Genomic DNA, 9,585 nt, shown 5'->3' with positions numbered 1-9,585 from the left:
ACCTGCTTATTACAGTTTTCAACAGATGGCAAGCTCCAAGATGATACTGAGGAGTGGTGTCCTCAAGAGCTATTTATATAATACAGTCACTCAGTTATGTGATACAGTGGTCTTTTAAGAGATGTTTGTTGGGCCAGGCACAGTGGCTCATGCCTGTAATCCCAGCACTTTGGGAGGCCGAGGCGGGCAGATCACAAGGTCAGGAGTTCAAGACCAACCTGAAGTACATGGTGAAACCCTGTCTCTACTAAAAATACAAAAATTAGCCGGGCATGGTGGGACACGCCTGTAATCCCAGCTACTCGGGAAGCTGAGGCAGGAGAATTGCTTGAATCCGGGAGGCGGAGGTTGCAGGGAGCCAAGATTATACCATTGCACTCCAGCCTGGGTGACAGAGCGAGACAACATCTCAAAAAAAAAAAAAAAAAAGAGAGATGTTTGTTGAATGACATGAATGAGCGCTAAGAGATGACAAAACAACTGAAGAAACTGCAGCTGAATCTTTTTTTAAAAAGTTGGAAAGAATTGATCGTTCAACAGCTTTTCCTCCATAGATGCCTGTGATCATGATCTTTATATTGCATACAAATTCTATTATTATTCTTCTCCTGGAAAAAATGCTCTAAATGTAATTTAAAACACAATTGCCTGAGATTCAACCATATGAAGAAGTTTTGGAAAACACTAGCCCTGTTCATTTTTGTTTTTTTATTCTTTGGCTCCACTATCAACTCTGTCCTGGGTACACTTCTATCTGACTCTAGCTGCTTTCATAACTTTCAAATATATAAAAACTAACAGAAAAGATGATATACTTTTAACCACAGAACTCTGACATTCTTATAAGTAGCCTTATTCGTATTTTCAGCCTCAACTGCAAACTCTTTAGAAAGAATAAGCTACATAGGGTAAAACTAAGAACTGGAGTAATACAAGATCATCATCATAGTTGCGTATCATGCCATCTTAACTTCTCTGTTCCTCCCAGGAAGAAATTTCAAATAACTCTTTACATATTGAGGACACAAGTGGCAATATATTTTAAATAAAGGTATCAGTATGTGTTATTGTTGTTTGTTCCATTGGGGAAGAAACTATTTACAATTTAATTTTTCTTTGTGAACCTGGAGAATTCTCCTTAAACATTTGGAAAGGGGCTTTTATTAAAGTGCCCCTTTAGTTGACATTAACAATAGCTACCAATATCACTCATTTTACACATGTAAGAACTCTGACCTGGGACCAATATGACTACTAAAATGCTTGAGAAGGTTTAGGAACATATTTCAGGAATGAGAATGAGACTGTTGGTGGTAGTGCTGGTAATGGTGTCAGTGGTGATGATGATAATGGTGATTGAGGTCACAGTAGTGACAGTGATGTTGGTTAGTAGTGGCAGCAGTGTTAGTGGTTGTTGCTGGCTGCAATGGCAATATGGTAGTACTAATGACTGTGGTGATGGTGGTGGTAGTGGCAATCGTAATGGAAGGGTTATGTAAAAATGATGGTAGTGGTGGAGTGGTGACAGTGGTGGTAATGGTGGCAACATATTAGTGGTTGTTTGGGGCGGTGATGGTAATGGCGATGGTTGGTGATTGTGGTAACATTGGTGTTAGTGGTGGTCATGGTGGTTATTATGGTGGCAGTTATGAGAGTGGCAGTGTGACAGTAGTGGTAATAGTAAAGGCAGCTATGGCATTTGTGGTTGCTTTTTGTGGTGGCGGCACTGGTAGTGATGTTCTTTCTGTGTACTATTTTAGAGACTTGACATAAGACTAAGAAGGGTGGCTTTGAGCAAGACTTTGACAGCTCTTCTCCATGGATATCCAAGAGAAACTTAAAAATCAATGAATACTAACAAAATTCTTCCATTTATAACTTATGTAATATGGTGCTTCAGGTCCTTGAGAAACATTTCTCCCTGAATGCCATGTGGCATGTGTCCTTCTCTCCTAAGCTTCAGACCACACATAGCACACTTTCATTCACCCCTTGCATTATTTGTATATAAAACAAACCAATTACCCTTTCATCTTAGAAACCTCCCCTGGTACCACTCTCACCATAGTTCACCAAGCATTTATCACAGTTGTAAACTATTTATTCATCTATTTCTCCAATAAATAAAAAAGATCCTTGATGTCTGGTAAAAACTGTCTTTTCATTTTGTACTCCCAACATCTACCACAGTATGTAAATAAATGTCTCTTGAATACCTGCATGAAAGAAAGCATCTCCATATAAGATGATGGGCTTAAGAGGAAAAGGTATATATTTTTTATCTTTGTAGTTTTCTATCTCCCAATGCTTCCTACACAGTGGGTACATAGTAATAGTCAAGGTCAAATAAATACAAAAATAGTTTTAATATTCATTGATTCCCAAAATACTACCAAAATAGGTAGAGATACTAATACCCCAAGGTCTCTTCCATGCCTGAATTTCAATGGCGATATTATGCTGATAAGACATAATTTATATAGGAGAAGGAATATGACATTGAAGAATGTCTTTCTTCAGTCACACATTATTTCAGGAGCAAAGCCCAGACTGAGTCCAGGCCTTGTTACTCCCTTTCTAGTGTTTCCTTCACAAAAGCATATTACCTTGTATCTCACTTCTTTCTCTTCTTATGGGTCTTTTTTATGCAGTATTAAGTACTTAAATAGAACGATTCTCCTGTAGTAAAATAAAAATTTAATGGTCGTTAAACTATTTCTGTTTTTAGAACCCAACTCCTCTCTAATGAAAATAGAAGCAGTCACCTTGGAAAATAACACCTGCAAAGATACAGAAAGAAACGATTTGGTCCAGATGGTAACATTTGGCAGTTGCCAACACATTCACATGGCCAAAGCTTTACACCAAATCAATTCCATCACACCTTTGCTTGGAGATGGGCTGAAAACAAAAATATGGTCAATTCCCAGGGTCATTATAGTTTGTTTGATGTAGATTCTCACCCATTAGGGATATAGTAGTGGGACCAGAGATCAAAACAACTGGTCTGTATTATCCTTTGCTTGTTCCCTCGGACAGTGCTTGCTGAAAGAAAAGGAGGTGAATGATTTTCCACTTGGGCTCAGTTCTCCTGAGAAGCTTGTGGTTTCATGAGTCTGAAAACAGTGCAATCACTCCCAAGACTACTTTGTCCAACAGTGTTCTTAGGATCCCTTGGTCCCAAAGCAACACTCTAAAAGCCATTCCTTCCAGGAGAGCTAGTTCAACTGGCAGCCAAGAGTCAACCTTGATAAATACAATTTTAATATGTGCGAGAAAATCAGGAAATTGCAGGCTGTTGGTTTTTGTGATTTTTGTCATACTGAGTTCCCCACAGAGAGCTAAAGAAGAGCCAGTAATGTGTCGTCCTTTCCATCAGAGTCCTGCAAAAAGTGCATGTTGAAGAGACATTTTCCTGTCAGGTACTACTGTGTATCCAATGTATCCACCAGTTGGAGAAAAAAGTGAAATTTATTTGAAAACAAAGAGAAGAGTCTGTAGCAACACTGGCAGAGGACAAGGTTTATAAGCTGGCCCAAGGTACTCCAAATCTGTCATAAGGGAAACATCTGACAGAGAAAAATGTGTGCTGGCAATTTGTTTGATTGTAATTTCAATGAAAAATTGAAACCATACTTCCATGGGATCAGGCTTCTCTCATTCACCAGAAGGAGGTTTCTGTTAACAAATATGGACCATGTTATCATCCCCTGCACTTCTACTTTCAGGCTGCTTGCCCATAAGTATACAAGATGAGGTTTAGATGCCTTGACACAGAAGAAACCTCCTCAATATAGCCAGAGGTGGTAGAGTTGTTTTCAATATGTTGAGGACTGAAGTGCTTGCAATGGTGGCAAAATGTAGACATGTGCCTTGCAGATGCAATATGAATTAGAGGAATAACTAAATCCAAAGGGTTTTTCTTCCTGAGAGATAATAAGTCTCTCTTGTTGGTATAAAAAAGAGGCCCATATCTTGCCTATTATAGAATGCTGAATGGATGGAAGATACTTCAATTAATTTTCCCCAAGAGGTATGTATCTTTATTTTTGTCATACACAAGAAAATAACATAAGGGAAATGGTCATGTTCATGTTTTTCAAAAGAATAAATTCTTTGGTAAGGAAAAGCAATACACTTGACCCCAAGGGGTCCTTGACAGTGTGGATTTGCCAAGAATACCAGAACTGTTTACAGTGTGTAAATATCCCAAGGAGTCAGTCAAAGCAGTGGTAATTAATGTGTTTGAAGATTAATGAGTTAAAGACTAGTATATGGAGAATACAGCTGACAATTTAGCAAATGTAAAGGCTGGAAAAAGGAATTGTTTTGTGTGTGCTTTTATTTATTCATTTTTATCAAGACTACTGCCTGTCCTGCATTGCATTCCCTATTTGCCTCTTTCACAGGGCTCTGACCATCAACAGAAAAACACAGATATTAACCTCTTGTGACTAGGTGTTTCATAGAAAAATCCGTCCTTGGGACAAAGAAATGATTCTGTACTGCAATGAAGTTATTTTACTATATAAAGAAGTGAATTATTTGGGAGTATTTGCAAGAAGAAACACACAGCTGGTGGGGGAACGAGAATGCATCTGAAGGTTAATCCCTTACGAAAGTGCCTCAGCCAAAAAATCTTCTGTAGAGTGTGATGAAATACACTTTCCCTAGGTAGCTCCAATTATGTAGAAAAATATCTAATGTCACCCTTCTGGGTATACATTTTATGTAAGTTCTCAGAGGGCAGGAGCCACATGTCCTTTAAGCATTGACTTTATTTAATCTGTCATACAATTGATGCTCAGTTAATAGAATCAAATAAAATACTCTTTATATAAACTCTGTTTTGTAAAATTAAAAGAAACCATGTAAATTCAGAATCCTAGAGTCTTTTTAAAACAAAAATCAATGGCTTGCTACAACCAAAGAAAACATATGTAGGTTTTTAGGTATTACATTAAGACTAACTCCAGCTCCACCAATGCCAGTCCAAGCCTGATTTGCCTTTTAGTATTGCTTCAATGGGTAGCCTAATGGCTTGAAATTATCACTTTATTTTCAAAGAGGCTAAATTATTATAAGTGTGGACAACAAAAAAGGTTCACTTCAATGATTCCAACAGCTGTCTGTCTGCATAACATCTTGTCAGGTCATAGATGAAACGAGAAGTAATTCTTCACAAATCTCTGAATGTACTGAGGTAAAAGTCATGCAGGGTACAAAAATCCCATATATTACTGGCTATCTCATTTTATTTTGTTTAGAAACTATTCTTCAGATAATAATGAGCTGTTCATCCATGTCTTTCTTGGTCTCCAAAGGCAGGGCACAAGCCTTGGGAGGAGGAACGATATTATAGTTTATATTATAAATGGCCTATGGGAGAATTTTATTCCTCTGTGAATAACAATTACAGCTCTACTAGGTCATGATCTTGACAGTAGGCAAACATCAGATGATTGAAAACTTCATTAGCTTGGACAGTGGAAACTGAGAGAAAAGGATTGTTATACAAAATTTCTGTCTTTTCAATGTACAAGGCAAACTGAAGAATTGGAAATAACCAGAATCACGGAGAATAGGTGGTCTGAAAGGGTAAGCACTGGACCTGCAGCATAAACATCACCACCACCATCATCAGGAAACTGACTCAAAATGCAAATTCTTGGGTCTCCTCCAGACCTATTGAATTAGAAACTCCAGAGATGGAGCCAAGCAACTTATATTTTATAAAGGCCTCCAGGTGATTGTGAAACTTGCTATGAAATTTGAGAACCACTGCTGTACACCAATAACAATTCAGAGAATGAGTAACTGGGAAAGAAAGATGCTTGCCAGATGGAGAAGATTTGAGAAAATGGCAATAGCAAAAAGATGGAACAGTATAGTTGTAAACAGTGGATTGACTAATATAATAGTTTTAAATTGTGATTTTTAAACATGTTCCAAACCTTATCTACAAAACAATGTTTTTATTATATTCAGTACTTTTTGAACTACTTTAATATTGAGTAAGGTCTAAAGTTTTAGAATTATGCGAAAACATGATATTTTACTTCTTTGGGAACCATATTTAATTAAATTTCAAGTGTTAGAAACAAGTTAAAGATCAATAACCTAAAGAACAGCTTTAGAGATATTTAACAAAGATTTTTTTAAATAAATTCTAGAGCTAAGTAAGCAAAATCTTTCTCCACAAGTGAATTGTTCTAAATTACAACAAAGAGTTTAAGTTAGTTAAGTAGAATTATTGGTCAATAACAGGGTTGACACACATAAGATGCACAATCTTTTCAATTTCTATCATTTAGGTGCTTTAAAAGCAATCTGATTAAATGGCAAAGATACATTACTTTCAAGTTTATCTTTTGATCTCAGGCTACAAGTCTATAAATACAATTTTTATAGAAACATATATTTCCAGGCCTATAAAATTTGATAGATAGGTCTTTTCCTTCTGAAGTGAACCCAAAAAAGCTTAAGAATGTTGCTTAGAGATTAACCATGTAAGAGACAATATGCTAGAAAGTATGTTTTAAAATGGTTTCAATGTCTTAAACACTTGAATTAAATATAAGTCCTAGCCTGTTTCTTCCTAGCTGTGTGTCTTGAGATAAGTATCTTAACTTTCTGAGACACATTTCTTACTTTTAATCTGCATGTAATCATAACCTTTCTCAAAAGGTTATACGTTTAAATGGGATAATGCATGGAAAAGTTTTGGTAAAGTTTATTTTGTGTACTAGATGAACAAAAGGTATGGCTTTAAAAATCTAGAACATTAATATGCTTTAAGACGTGTTCTTTTAGGATCATTTAATATAAGAACTACCTATTACCAAAATATTACAACATTTCCTGAAGAATCTTTAATTTTTTATCAGAAAATTAAAATTGTTATGCTCTGTTTAATATAGCAGCCAACTTAGTTTCTTCTGAACTACCTTAATAAATACTTTTTAAGTAGTAAAAAGTTTAAAGGGATGGAATTTTCATTCACAAAGAGTAGCCAAAAATGACCCTGATAAGCATTATTTTGGCTTGTGCTAATACAGTGAGCAATTGTAAAGGGAAATCCTTGGCCTTCTATGTTCGCTTAGGAATTTATAACCCAAAATAGAGATACTCGAAGAGCTGTTTTGCAAAATCTCTGTCCTTCCAATATGTCAAAGGGCCAGGGTGATGTAGCCTCTGGGAAAAGGAGACATTTGGGAAGTTGTAAACAGAACAGCAGCCTAAATGTTGAGGTGACCTGGAACCATAGATATATCATTTCACACAGATTTGCGAAACAAGAACAAAGGTCTTAAGACGCAAATACAGCTGAGAAATGAGTTAATCTGATGAACTTTTGCATGAGATTCCTGGTCAGAATAAAATGAGACCTGAGAGATTCATTGAGAATCCTATTAAATCTTTACCACTCTTTAGTCTCCAGAGAATCTATTTATCTGAAAAATGTGACATATAATCTGGTTCATTCAACCTTTCCATGCTAATTCAACTTCCAGGAGGAACACTGACCCCTGCTTCATTTTACTGGTGACAATATTTGATGAAAAGACCTATTTAAAGGTGATGTGCTGGGGAAGGGTAATTCTCCTCAAATAACCTAGTGTTTCTATGAAATCCTGGCTTTGTATTCTATGCCATTGAATTTTACAGTGAAGAGTGATTTTTACTTTGGGAGAAAATCCAAAATAAAGACACCTGGAAAATAGGACTTGCTTCACTCTGCAGGACAAGAGAGGAGCTTCACATTTGCTGAGAGTGTACTTTCTTAAGTAGTTACACATGGTTTGCATCTATTAATCTCTTGAGCACCCTATATCTTTAGCATTTCGTTGTTTAGTGAATTTTTCATTGGTTTTAATTATAAAAGAAAAACATCCTTCCAAAATGGCATCTTATAAGTTGTGAGCCCTGCATCCTTCACTAAGGTAAGTTATTTTGTGGTTATTTATAACAGGAACCTCCTAAAAAGAATGCTAATGATTTCACACCATTCATTTCATTTAACAAGAATTTATTGTCCATATATTAGGCTAGATGCTGGATAATTTTTAGTTCTTCTAATTCTTATTGCTTATTAAATATTCCCTTTATGTATTGACATTCCTTTGACTACTCATTGGAAATGTTCAAAGGCAATCTATTTCTATTTAAAATATGATTGTATATTTATGAGCCCTAAGAGGAAATAACACAGGATGAAAAATAGAACATCTGGGTTCTAGTCACAGTTCTGCCACCAAATTGCTGGATATTATCTTACACAAGTCCCTTAACCTGTGCAGTCCTTGGTATCCTCCTGAGTGTAGTAAGCAGTTAGACTAGAAAACCATGAAGGTCCTTTTTGCTCTGTGGGCTCCTCATAGAACAGGGAACTGTCATGATGTATTCTGAAATCTCTTTCTCCAAGGGCAATTATGCTTCTGACAATTCCTATGCAATATTTTCATTTCAGCACTTGCTGACTGAGAGGAAGCATAGATCACTTGGGATGGACTACATAGCCATAGACTCAGAAATTATTTTCACCATAAACTGTGAAAACTACTTCCTCTACGTTCAGTGACAACTCCATTTCTCACCTGAAGGTTAACTGTTCTATGGTCTAACTGTCAGCTGCACACAGTCTGGTTGAACCTCTGATGGCTGGACCCAGCTGTCGGCTGTGAAGCCAGTTGGAAAATACTTGGATCCTGGACATTGACTTTGGGGCTTTCTGATCCAGAGGGAGGTATCAAATGCTATGTGGATCCAGCACTAAAGCCCTTCCCAGCATAGTCAGGTTCCCACTGTAACTGTGATGCTATAAACTGGATAGTAGCTGTCTTGGTGCTGTGTACCTCAGTGTAAAAGTTTAGACTTGTCAGAATAATCCAGGGGGAGCAAATGTTTGAGGCCCTCCCAAATGTAGTGCTCACAACTGCCCCTGTTCCCACCCCCACCCAGGCTGCACACAGCTGCTAGCAGCCTGCCTAACCTCTCTGAACCGTCCCTTACATATACTTGAGTCAGCTGCTCTTCGATTTGTGGGGCCAGAGGAAAGCAGAGAAGGGGACAGAAGAGGGAAATAGGGGTTTTCATGTCTTGTATCCTCAAGGGGTTATCATATGGATAAGTTTGAGGGTTCTTTCAGTGCATCGTACAGATTCACTGTGTTTTTCAGGATGAGAGAAATGATACTCAGTACGTTGAACAATAATGCCTCCAACATTACTGAAATGAGATCTACTACTTGGTTAGATCCCTGGGTAGTTGAGTCAATCAGTCAATCTCCTCCCCACCTTTCACAATTCCCTCCTAAGCCCTACATCCTGGGGCCCCACTTGCCAGGCCCTACATCCCTCAGCCTCTCCCTCCCCAAACTCCTGATCTCTCATCTCCCTTCTGGCTCATAGTGCCTCTGTCTCTCCCTGGGTCTGTATATGCTTCTGTTTGTGCCTCTATCTATGGCTCCGTATGTGTCTAAGTATCTTTCTATATGTCTTTCTCTGTCTGTCTCTTTCTGACTTTCAATTTCTCTTGTTCTGAAACTGTGTGTGTTTCTCTTTCTGTGACTCTATTTCTCCCTGC

Source organism: Pan troglodytes, chromosome 3, assembly GCF_028858775.2.
Source record: "Pan troglodytes isolate AG18354 chromosome 3, NHGRI_mPanTro3-v2.0_pri, whole genome shotgun sequence".
Taxonomy (NCBI): domain Eukaryota; kingdom Metazoa; phylum Chordata; class Mammalia; order Primates; family Hominidae; genus Pan; species Pan troglodytes.
The sequence above is the reverse complement of the archived record's forward strand: the minus strand, read 5'-3'. Positions refer to the sequence as shown.